This window comes from Centrocercus urophasianus, unplaced genomic scaffold, assembly GCF_019232065.1.
Source record: "Centrocercus urophasianus isolate 14NV4802_14NV808 unplaced genomic scaffold, USGS_Curo_1.0 seq_17, whole genome shotgun sequence".
Taxonomy (NCBI): domain Eukaryota; kingdom Metazoa; phylum Chordata; class Aves; order Galliformes; family Phasianidae; genus Centrocercus; species Centrocercus urophasianus.
This window is the reverse complement of record NW_024884722.1, coordinates 22,537,382-22,548,893: the sequence shown is the minus strand read 5'-3', so window position 1 is coordinate 22,548,893 and position 11,512 is coordinate 22,537,382.

The following is an 11,512-nucleotide window of genomic DNA, read 5'->3' as shown; positions in this document are numbered from 1 at the left end:
ATATGAAAACATTGAACTTACAGATCTTTTTTTTTAATATATTGTTTTTCAAGCTGACCACTAGCTCTAAAGTATTGTGAAAAATTATACTTCATCATTCCATAAATTCAGGGAGGTTCTAGGAGTTATCCTCTGTTTTAGTGTCCCAGTGACAAACAAACTGCCGATAGTACGCTGGCTCTTTCAGATCATAAGCCAGGTGAATAAGTCTATCTCACAACTACATTGCTAAAAGGCATCAAATGTAGACTTTGTATAGCAAAGAAGTACAGTTCACCCGCTGATGGTCAACCCTGAGTAGCGTCAATATTCGAAAAGAGTAGGTACACAGCCTTTTGGTTTCCTTTAAAAGTCTCTGCTTAAATTTGACAAGAAACATGAAGCAAAAATTGTCTTAAAATCTGCTGGGTCTTTAAATAGTGCAAAATAACAGGCTGCTTGTCTGCACTTTTGATGAAGACTGAATAGACTCGATATGTCTCCCTGGCTAATAAAAATGAAAGGTTGCATAGTTTCAAGCATATCCATATAGGCCAAGGAGCCTTTGAATAAATGAATCTGCAGCACTGTGACAATGAAACAATAAGTAATTTCCATTATTTTAATTCCTCTAAGTTACTCTCTCTGTTCTAATATATTTATAATAAAAATAGGAACAAGTTTTCAGCATTTACAGTTTCCCTGATATGTCAGTGTTGTTAAGAATGTGTCAGAATCAACACCCATTTAGAGCTGAGCTATCATCATCTTCAAATATGAAAGCAGCAGTTGGGGTTAGAGGTAGCCCGTTTATTTTGTGAGTAATTCATTTCATAGTAAACTAGCTCTATTCACTAGTCCATGAACATCATATACATTTACACTCCCATCTTGAGCTGCAGTACATCAATCTGACACCTTTCCTCAAGGGGAACAGTCTATATGCAGTCCAAATAGCTTTTCAGATGAAAAATAAGTGCAATACCCTTTTATCTCAGGAGACTTGGGTTCAAACCCTTGATTAGGTCACAAGTTAAAATTAGTTTGGTGCTCTTGTCCTACCTCACATTTGTGTGCTTCACACAATTGCTCCTCATTCAGGTGCCATTCAATGTGACTAGAAGTCCCTGCTCAGAGGGAGACCCAAGGCTATAGAGGAGGAGGATACTGTCATTCAGGGACTTGTGTAGTCACATTAATTTTCAGGAAAAAGAATGCAAAAGGAAGAAAAAAAAGAGAGGAAAGAACTCAAGGTTCTAGCATTGTTTTTTATTTCAATATAAAAAGTCACTTCCTTTCTACTATTCCCTCCTCCCCGTACATTTTTTGAAGTGACAACAAATATAATGAAATTTAGCTGCCTTTCTTAGATTTTACAGATACTGAAGGGTCTTTGTGTGTACTGTTTAGTTAAAGACCATAGAGAGTATTTGCATCTTATAACTGTCGACTCACAAAACAAAGGGAATGGACAAAATCACGCTTGTAATCGTGATTAAAGAGCTATCTGTTTTCAGATCTATATGCTGAATGTCTTGATTTTCAGAACCAGCTAACACAGAATTGCCACCTCTCTGGAGCAAAAAATAGTGGTAGTAGGATGAGAGTCATGCCATGGAATATTCACCTCAGGCTCACCCTGGTTTTCAGCTTTGAAGATAGTCAGGGAGAAGCACTAATAGTCTAGCATCTTGTTATTCCCGCTCTGATCTGTCAATCCACACTAACAATGAAAGAGTTCCCATACTTTGTAGAACATAGCAGTAAATCAGCACCATCTGCATAGAACACAGCAGCACCATCTGCATTATAAAGGTTTTGCTAGAGTACATTATTGCATTATGCCAAATCAATAGTAGGAAATTGCCAAACTCAGCTGTATACACAAGTGAACAGCAATTTTTAGTATATCCCACTTTCTGCTGTACTGAAACTATCTTGATGTACCTATGGATATATATGTATGTGTAAGCTGGCAATCGATTATGAATGAAGTGTGTTTTACACTCAAATCTATGTAAGATGCTTATCTTAACAGTATCTCCAAAGTAAAGAATTTGACTGGAATATAAACTGTGAAGTATGTATTCACAACAATATTCCTTTAAGCCAAAGCAGAGTGCTGTCCCCACATTGCAGGTGGGAAATTGAAGTGTAAGATAAATTACTTGTCCAGATCTGCAAAACAACAATTGAGGCAAATCATGAACTTAAACTAACTAAATCCTAGGCTAGCCTTTCTGGTGTTTCTGAACTTCTACTAGATGGCATTACATATCATTTTCTTAAATATTACAAGCAAAACATTCAAAAACACAGGCATCAATTATTAAAAACTTAAAATCAAAAGCATAATAGAGAAATAGATAAATAAGTAAAATCTGACAGCTAACATGAAGAAAAAGACAATTTCAAAAGAAATAATCATTCCAAATCTTTATGCCTTTGTTCACACAGCACATGATTTGTGGAAAAAAGATTTTAAAAAAAGAAGCCATAAATACAATGTATTTTTTTCCCCAAAACTTCCTTTCTTCCACTAATGGGCTATAATATATTTCACTTAGATTCCATTCTTATTGTTTATTCTGATAATAATACTGTCGTTGCTTGGATTTATTAATTTTTTTAATTTGGTATGGTATACAATACATACAAATATTTGAGAAATTCCATTCATCAACTGAATCTTTATTTTCTGGAACATAAAATTCCTCTCAATTGGACACCATGTCAAGAACAATGCTAACTGCAACTTCAGACTGCGTACTCGGATTATATGTTTACTCTCATGTGGATGGTAATGAGCTGATGCTCAAAGTCTATTATGCAACTGCAGAAATATGGAATAACATTTATAATAGTGAAGGAAGATGCAATAACCTGAGAAGAAGTTATCAACTGAGTATGACTATTTGCTGCTATCTCTGTGAACTGAATAGAGACAATAAAGACAAATATTAATGCTGCTTTCAGCATCCATACAAGTGCCAATCAGGTTATTATTGCATATTTCTACTCTGAAAAGTATTCTTTAAAACAGCTTTGTAGTTTCCTTTTTTTAGTTGCAGGAATTCAAATACTTGATCTCATTTTTGTTCATTTTGCTGTACTAAAGATACATTAAAGGCCCAACTATCAATCTGAAAATATAACACATCTACATTCCTTTCCCTAGTTAATGAATGTTCAGAAGAAAAATGTCTTCAGTTTTATCACTGCACTGATCTACAGCAGCTTTCATGGGAGACACAAAAGCAAAGGACCTTCATACATGATCTTATTTATCCATACATAATATTAGAGCTAACAGCAACAGAAGTCTTCAAATTTCAATTAAAAAAGTGTTGCTTTTCCTATAGTCTCCTATGCCTTGATGTTACGTCTACATATAAGGCAGAGGTATACTATGTATAATGATATTTTTGGAGCAATAGTTGGAAAGTAATTCCAGTCCTGACTTTAAAAACAGCACACAGAACATATTGTAACAATTGGCATTCATGTTATAATAATAATTGATTCTGCAGATCTAGATTCTATCTTTCAAGAGCTTCAGTCTGGTTCTTGCTTGTAATTGGGCCTTAGGCATATTGTTATCAAATTTATACTCTCTCTTAAGCCTACAAAACTCAGAGGATCCTCACTTAAACACAAAAGCGTTCAAGTAAAATGAGACTCAGAGTATAATTTATCCCAGCTAAAACATTCAGGTAAATGTCTAAGCTGCATCTTTTTTTCTGATCAAAGATAGAAAAGGAAAGGATGTTTGATGCATTAAATGACACCTTCGCTAGGACTCCTATATCTAGATATCTCACTGCCTAAGTACTCATTGTACTACTCATACCACTAACAAAAACATTGATTTTTGAATATGTAATCCGCAATTAATTACATGAATCACTGGATATGCTACTTACGCTAATTAAATTTCAATAGACACTATGTTGCAATCCATGGATAGTTAGCATACAACATATTTTCTTAAATAAGGCACTTCATTAAATATTGCAAAGATCAGCGAAGTGTTTAATCTTCAGTATCAGGTGCAACTCACAGCAAAAGAAATACAGTCTGTTAACAGCATTAATACCTCAGACTACACTGAGAATATATTTGATTTACTGCAGTTTTTACATAAAACTTGACTGTTAGGCATAATCGAACAGGCAGAAAATACTTCTGGAGTATTTTAATAGACCAAGATAATCTTGCATCTCACTGCAAACTTAGGAATCAGCAATGGAGTCACCTGCCATGAACTCAGGAGCGATTTTTCTGATATGCTGTTCTTTGAGTTTTCCCTGCTTTGGGAATACACTCATACATTGATGTGTCAATTTTTTTTTTTTTTATTAAGGACATGCAGGAACAAATTTTCCAAAAGATTTTAGGCACCTAGTGATGCAGACAGGCAGCTTGTGTTATTTTTGAAGATCACTTAGGCAGGTTAGATATTTAAGTCCAACTGAAATTAATAGGAGCGAGACGTCTAACCTAAGCACTCAAAAAAATCTAGCCAATGCTTATTTACATTTTCAGACTTCTAATCATCTTTGAATATCTTTTTCATATATCTTAATTTATTTAAACTGGCTCCCAATGTTTTTCATGCTATCACCTCACTTAAAAAGCATATTTCATTAAACTAGTTGCAGATTTTTCTTGCAGAAGACCTGTAAGAAAAATAGACGACAGTTTTTTTTTCCTGTAACTTTTTTCCCCAGTACATAGTTAAGGAGACAGTTTGGGTCAGGATTATTTAGAATAACTGTTTTATGCTGAAGTCTGTTTCATCAACTCAATAAACTTTTTTTTTTCTAATATTTAGTTAAACACAAAATTTTATAGATTTTGGAATTTTTAGAAGATGGCAAAACATAGACCAACCAATACAAATAAAGCAGTTTATCATGCTCATCTGAAATATATTTATGTTGATTTCTTTGTAGTTAAATAGAGAAATAAATAAACTTGAAATAAACTTGGGAAGCGTGTGAAAAATACCCCACTTTACTGAAACATACTTCCCTCTGTATGTTCAGTTTATGGTGCTAATGTGGATTGTTGCTTTATATTCAACAAGGCTAAAATTTTGCAAAACTGAAATGAATCTGTTTAAAATATTTTGAAAATTAAAAAAAAAAAAGAAGCAAAATAATTTGGCTTGCTTATTTTTCAGATAGTGCTCCATACAAAATGGGTTCATGAGAGTAGGTTATAATTCTCCAGAAGTTCCATCACCTGAACTTAAGAGCTTGTTAATCTATCAGCATATTTCCACCATATTTGAACTAAGACAGGTAAAATCCCAAAAAGAAGTCAAGAAAATTGATAAATTGATAGATGGGCACAAAAAACTAATGATTATTGCTACTAGCAGAAAAGATGGAGGAGTTTGGTAGTTTCCTATTTGATCTGCAGCCACGTGCTGCTGATGCCAAGCAAGCAGAGGGCTGGGAGGGCTCTGAGACATCAATGAAGGTGGTTCTCTGGTTGCGTTATGCAAGGGAAGCACAGGTGGCACAGTCAAGGTGGCAACAATTTAAAAAAGCAAACACACTGGAATGTAGACTTCAGTAGAGTCATTAAACACCACCAAAATGCCATTTTCAAAAAACGACTGAAGATTTTCTTGAGAAACTTTTTTTTCCTCATCAGTGTGTTCTTAGTCTGAGATATTTCTCATTTTTCAGTTCAATTGCAACCAAAAATACCTCCGAATATTTTTAACACCCAGAGATCTGGGATCTTTTTCAAACTCCTGCTTTTCTTTTTTTAAAAAAGATTTTTTTCCAGTGTACAGTTCTTTTTACTAGAGAGAATAAAATGAAAAACTTGGCTGCCTGTGATGATTCATAATTGCATATTTTGTGGCTTCAATGACAGCAATTTTTTCTTTTGTAACAGGCATTAATTTATAAAGGCAATACAAGTCTAAAGCTGTCTTTTTACGTACGTATGTTACAGTTTATCTCGAAGTATGAATTTAAACATTTCCCATCTTATGTTTACATAAAAAGAACAGTGAGATTTAAATGTAAGACGTTATATATCATAAAATAATAATCACTCTAATATGTGGGTGCTGAAGTTGATTACTGGCTTGTAAAATAAATGTACTAGGGGAAAGCTAGAAGAAAAAAAAAAAAATATACGGAATATATCAAATTTAATCAGGTAAATGTATCCCTCTAGACTACTCTGCCTGACCTAAGTCTTCCACTGGGAAGCCACAGTTCAGAATAGTATTTCTGCAATATAATTTCAGGTGCAACAAAGTTCCATTATAAAAAAAGCATGGAAGCTATTTCTCACTCTGTGATTTGCATGGCCAGAGAAGGAGAAGGCTAGCAAGCTGTTCACCCTGAACCTGTAGCAAAATAATTTATCTTCGACTGCTCTAAACCCTCTAATTCCATTTGCCCACAGTTGTACAGTATGCTCTCAAAGCCTGCCTCTAAGTCATATCTCTATCAGCAACAGGAAAATCAGTCTGAAAATTTGTGTCTTCTAGGTTTCAGTTGAACGTGTTTAATAAACTTGAGGTAAACAACCACACAAGTTAAAGGTGACCTTCCATGCAATTTCTAAAACTGCTGATTTAAGCTAAAATGCAAAAATCCCTCTCTCCCCAGGAAGTGATTCTACAAGGGGTCTAGTATAAGTACTACAAAGAAATAATGAACCATTGCTACCCCCTGGATCAATTTCTTCAGCTAGTAATTACGGGCTTAAAAAATTAGTGTTGCTGCTTACAGGTTGAGAAAGGTCACAAACACTCCTCCCAAACCTCTCCCAGACATACAACCTTAACTCTGAACTCTAATTTCTGTAAGATCCCTTATAAATCCTTCAATATTGATAACGTAATCCTATCAGTCAGTGTCACATCAACATCCCTGCAACCCTTGGTTTAGAAAAAGCATATGCTAAAAAATAATTTTTGACTCTCTTTTTAACCTGCTTTACCTTTCCCTCAGTGCCACTCTGTAAACTCAATTTACAGTAGAGTACACTGAAAAATCCTATTTAACTGATCAAGGCTCTTCAACCCCACACCTAGGTTTTATTAAAGTGAACATGTTGCTCATGCAGCATTGAATTCAACTCTTGGCATAAATAATTTAACCACAAGCTGACTTGTTTGGGGATATGTGTAGAATTGAAAACAGTCCCACATAGTTTAATGTGAATGGGAACTCCAGAGAGGGGTAGGATAGAGCAGATCCTGTTGACAGTGTGACTGCCCAAAAAGCTCCACCCTGCCCAGAAAGCACTGCCTTTCTTGCAGAGTTTCCATGGATCTAATTCAGAGCACTGCAATCAGTGCCATTTCCATTGCTTTCTGCTGACATTCTGAGTGCAGCTATGTCTGAGTTTCTGCCACTGAAGATCATTTCCCTTCCCAGAGAATCAGAGCTCAAGACATTCTTGAAGGTGTTTGAACTTTCTTTGTTTAGACCTAGTTTAGCATTCACATCAGTGCTAAATTCTTGCTGCCCAGCACTCTTAAAAGTGTTGCACTCAACTTATTGTTGCATCAACTTATTGTGCAGTTGAATATTTTTTGTAACTACTGTAATGGAGCCAGAATACTTTCTGACAGACTAATTATTATTTTGTCTATAGAGCTCTTTAAGATAAAAGTTTTTCACAGAAATGAAAGGTTCTGTTTGCTGTTCAGCATGCATTTTTATTTTTTCAATAACCAGGTGCTGGTTCTTGTATTTTTCGATGTATATACAGAGAAGATATTTGACTTCCATTCACAGAGAATTAACGAGAAGTTTCCCAGAGAAGTTTCTTAAGATTAACTCATTTCACATGGATCAGACTACTACTACTACAATAAAAACATTAGGCAAATGAATGACTACGAGCAACACATCACACTCAAAAAGTGTTATTCAATGTTATTCAGATGCACACATGTAGAGTCACTAAGTCCAATCAAAAACCTAGCTACATATATGATGTATACACACACACATCATAAGCCTTCCCTGCCCAGAACATTTCTGAATAAAACCTTGCACAAATGACTATAAACAACAGGAACAACAGGCAGAACAATAACAAAAAAAGATATCCAGAACCTGCAAATACGATTTAGGAAAAGATGTCTGCTGCAATGAAAGATTATTGCTCTAAGATGTCACTTCCCACAGTATATTGAGCATAGCTGAAAAACATCATGGTATCATGCACACACTACACCCTCTCCCAGTGAGTATAACAAGTGTGGATTCCTCCACATAATATTACTAAGACCAACTCATTAGGAAGTTCATCAATATTAGATTGTTGCATCTGGAGCCTAAAGCAGTACGTTTTCCAGACTTAAAACTTTTGGCTTCATACAGGCAGGAACTACAACTGCTTGATGAGAAAGATTCTGACAGCTCTTTTTCAATGATGAAAATTCATTTGGAGGTTCAGAAGTCCATAAGTTCAGATGCTCGCCTGCATATAGTTGCTTGTGAATAAATACAGGATATCTGTGATCATGTCAAAGACAACAAAAGCTAGAAATAAGAGAGCTTTGTTGAAGATGAGAATGTGATAGTATTTTGATATTCTGCTATTTATTCAGAGTTTACTCAGGAAACATAGAGGATCACAGCATGTAAAGCAAGCAGAACTTCGCAAAGATGAATTGCATTCCTGTGAGACTGCTGAAGATTCTAAATTCTAGAGGAGACTTTGGTGAAAAATTAATTTATCATTCATTTATCGCGAACCACTCAGATACTCCAAGTGGAAATAACTTTTGTTCTAACAACAATAGACAAACAAAACAACATTAATATGTGAAGTATTTTAAGCCTTAGAAGTAATCGGTATGGAAGGTGACTGAGCTCTACAGATGATTTGTCTCTAAACACACTGCATCCAGCATTTCTTCCCTTCAGAAAAATTTCAGCTGGGAATGAATACAGGATATGATTGTTAAATATCACACCAATCCAAACTGCATAGTTTTGAAAGTTCAGCTAAAATTCTAATGCTGTCTGTTTTGCACTCTGCATATAACAGAAAAATATTTTTAAAAGCAATGGATTGGAAGGAGAGGAGATAAAGAAAACATATCAGAAGTATGAATAATACACTATAGAAAAAGTCTCCAAATTGTAAACCTATTTTACTGCTACGTTCCAAGTTGTCATTTCCATTAAGGTTAATAAAAAAATCAGTGAAGAAAATTGTAGAATTCATCCCAGTGTTGTCTTCTTCAAAAAATGACTAAATGCCCTGAGACACTGTAAAGGTAGAAATTAGACACACAAGCACACTGTGTATTATATACACAAGCATACAGAAACTCCACAGCAGGACCATGCTGCTAGACATCCAAGTACTCAGTAATGTCAACACATTTAGACAGAAACACTGTGTTCTCAGCATGAGTCTTACATCTGGCTTGGAATCACCTGAAGTGATATGGCTTGGCTTAGCCCAAATAGCACTGCACTGCATGCACAGGATCTTCTCTCTAGCAAGGACTGGACAGGGCTGCAGGGTCTCCTCTGTCCCCAGCACTTCACACGAAAGCCATTCGCCAAGCCTTCCTTTACCTCATCTACCTATGAAACTAACAGATCACGTATTCTGGGTTCAAAGGGCGGGCACAGCTTCCAGGGAGCTAACAGGAGAGAAAGTTCTGTGTGCTGACTGCTGCTGCTATGTGCTAACAGAGCTGACTGACTGGGAAAGGCAGGGGAGTAAGACATGACCCTGGGAAACATAGCATGCTGAGCATATACCTTCTCTAAAGGATTTTGCTGCCCTCTAAATCGTCTAAAACATTAAACAGCTTTATCATGAAAGATTTAACATATGAAGCATTATCACCACTCCTACTGTCACCAACTTGCGTGTAAGGTAGAGACACATGCATATTGTTGCATATACAACTATTCCACAAGGAGATAAACAGAATTTTATACGTCACCACTACCTAAAATTTTTAGTAGAAGACTTCTAAAAGGACACAGTCAATGACAGGAATTTTAACTCCAAGAAAATTTGTCTGCTGAGTCTTGCGTAATTTGAAGCAAACCATGCAAAGCATGCTGACCGATATCAGATATTTTTTTAAGCATTCCAGCTCAAGGGTGTCCTAACTGTTGCAGAACTAGTTTTGTCCTTTAATTTTTCTAAAAGGTCAAAATGCTGTTTGTAGATCAGGTTCAGTAATCTGTTCAGCTATTTGAGGCTTGAATAATTTGCACTGCTAACACACTGTCTCAATGGGAAGTTTACATAACTTACACATCTTAGAAGTTGAAGCTCCGTTATCACATTTTTGTTCATATACAAGCAGTTCTGTTTATTCCCAACTCAGCAGCCAAGGCATTGATTAAGTTGGCTTAGGTGATCCCAGCCAGCAATTTCAGCTTCAATCTTTACATTGTTTTCCAATAGCTTTCTGTATTGACTTCAAGTTCCTGTTTTTGACTTCAGTATCTTGCTTTTAGCTTTAAATCTGTCCTGTTTCCTTTTGTTATTGTTGTTTTTTTTTTTTTTCTTTTTTTTGCTGAAGGTTTATTTTACTGTTGCCTCAAACTGTCCAAAGAAATTTCCACTGAACATAAAGATGTGAACACTAGGCTAAGAGGGAAGAAACTAAATGAAACATCAGTGAAGAGGCTCACAAGGCATTTCATACAGTAGTTTCAGAATATGTATTTTCAGTCTAGTCATATATTATGCTATATCAAAAGCCATCTTCAGAATAACAACTTGTATCATATTCTCTGCTCCACTAAAGCTCTGTAGGGAATGATTGATGCAGTCTCTATAGCTCATTTGGTGACCTCTGCTATTTGCAGTCCTGAAACGTTTTCTACTCTAGGTAGAATTTTTACTCAACTTTCCTGTGGAAAATCAGTCTCAAATCAGAATTCAGCTGACTGTGGGAAACTTCTCCAGTTTGTGAAACTGAGGACAGAATTTGACTATTACAGTAGAGATGATTCCGTATATGAGTTTGCATCTCCTCAAAAACCAGTGGTGATTACATTTGCAGTTCTGCACTACTACGTTTTGCAGCTGAAATTGTCATTCTGCCAACGTCTTCATTTGCACTATTTGTTTTATTGAAAAAGCATGAGAGATTTGTGTGTGAATAGTTCTAAATACATATATTTTCACTGAACTAAAATAATGTTTGGGTTGGTCACTAAAAGCTTTCAAGGAAAGCATCCTTCTGGGTGTTTTTATTTCTGCTAAAATAAATATTCAATTATTTGTGTGGTTGACAGTCAGCTTTGTTGTAGTTCCCAATGAAAAGGAGAGTATGTTGATTAGAGAAAATACAGCTACATTCCATCTTCTTCCCTTACTTCAATAACAGAAGATCATTTACATATTAATTCCAGGACTGAACAGCTGCATTCCCTGGAAAGCGCCATTCATTGCAGCAGTGAGCCCCAGAAAGCAGGCAAAAAAAAACCAACCAACCAAACAAACAAAAAAAACTGGCATAAAACTTAAGGTGGATAGAGACTGATTTCACAATACAAAT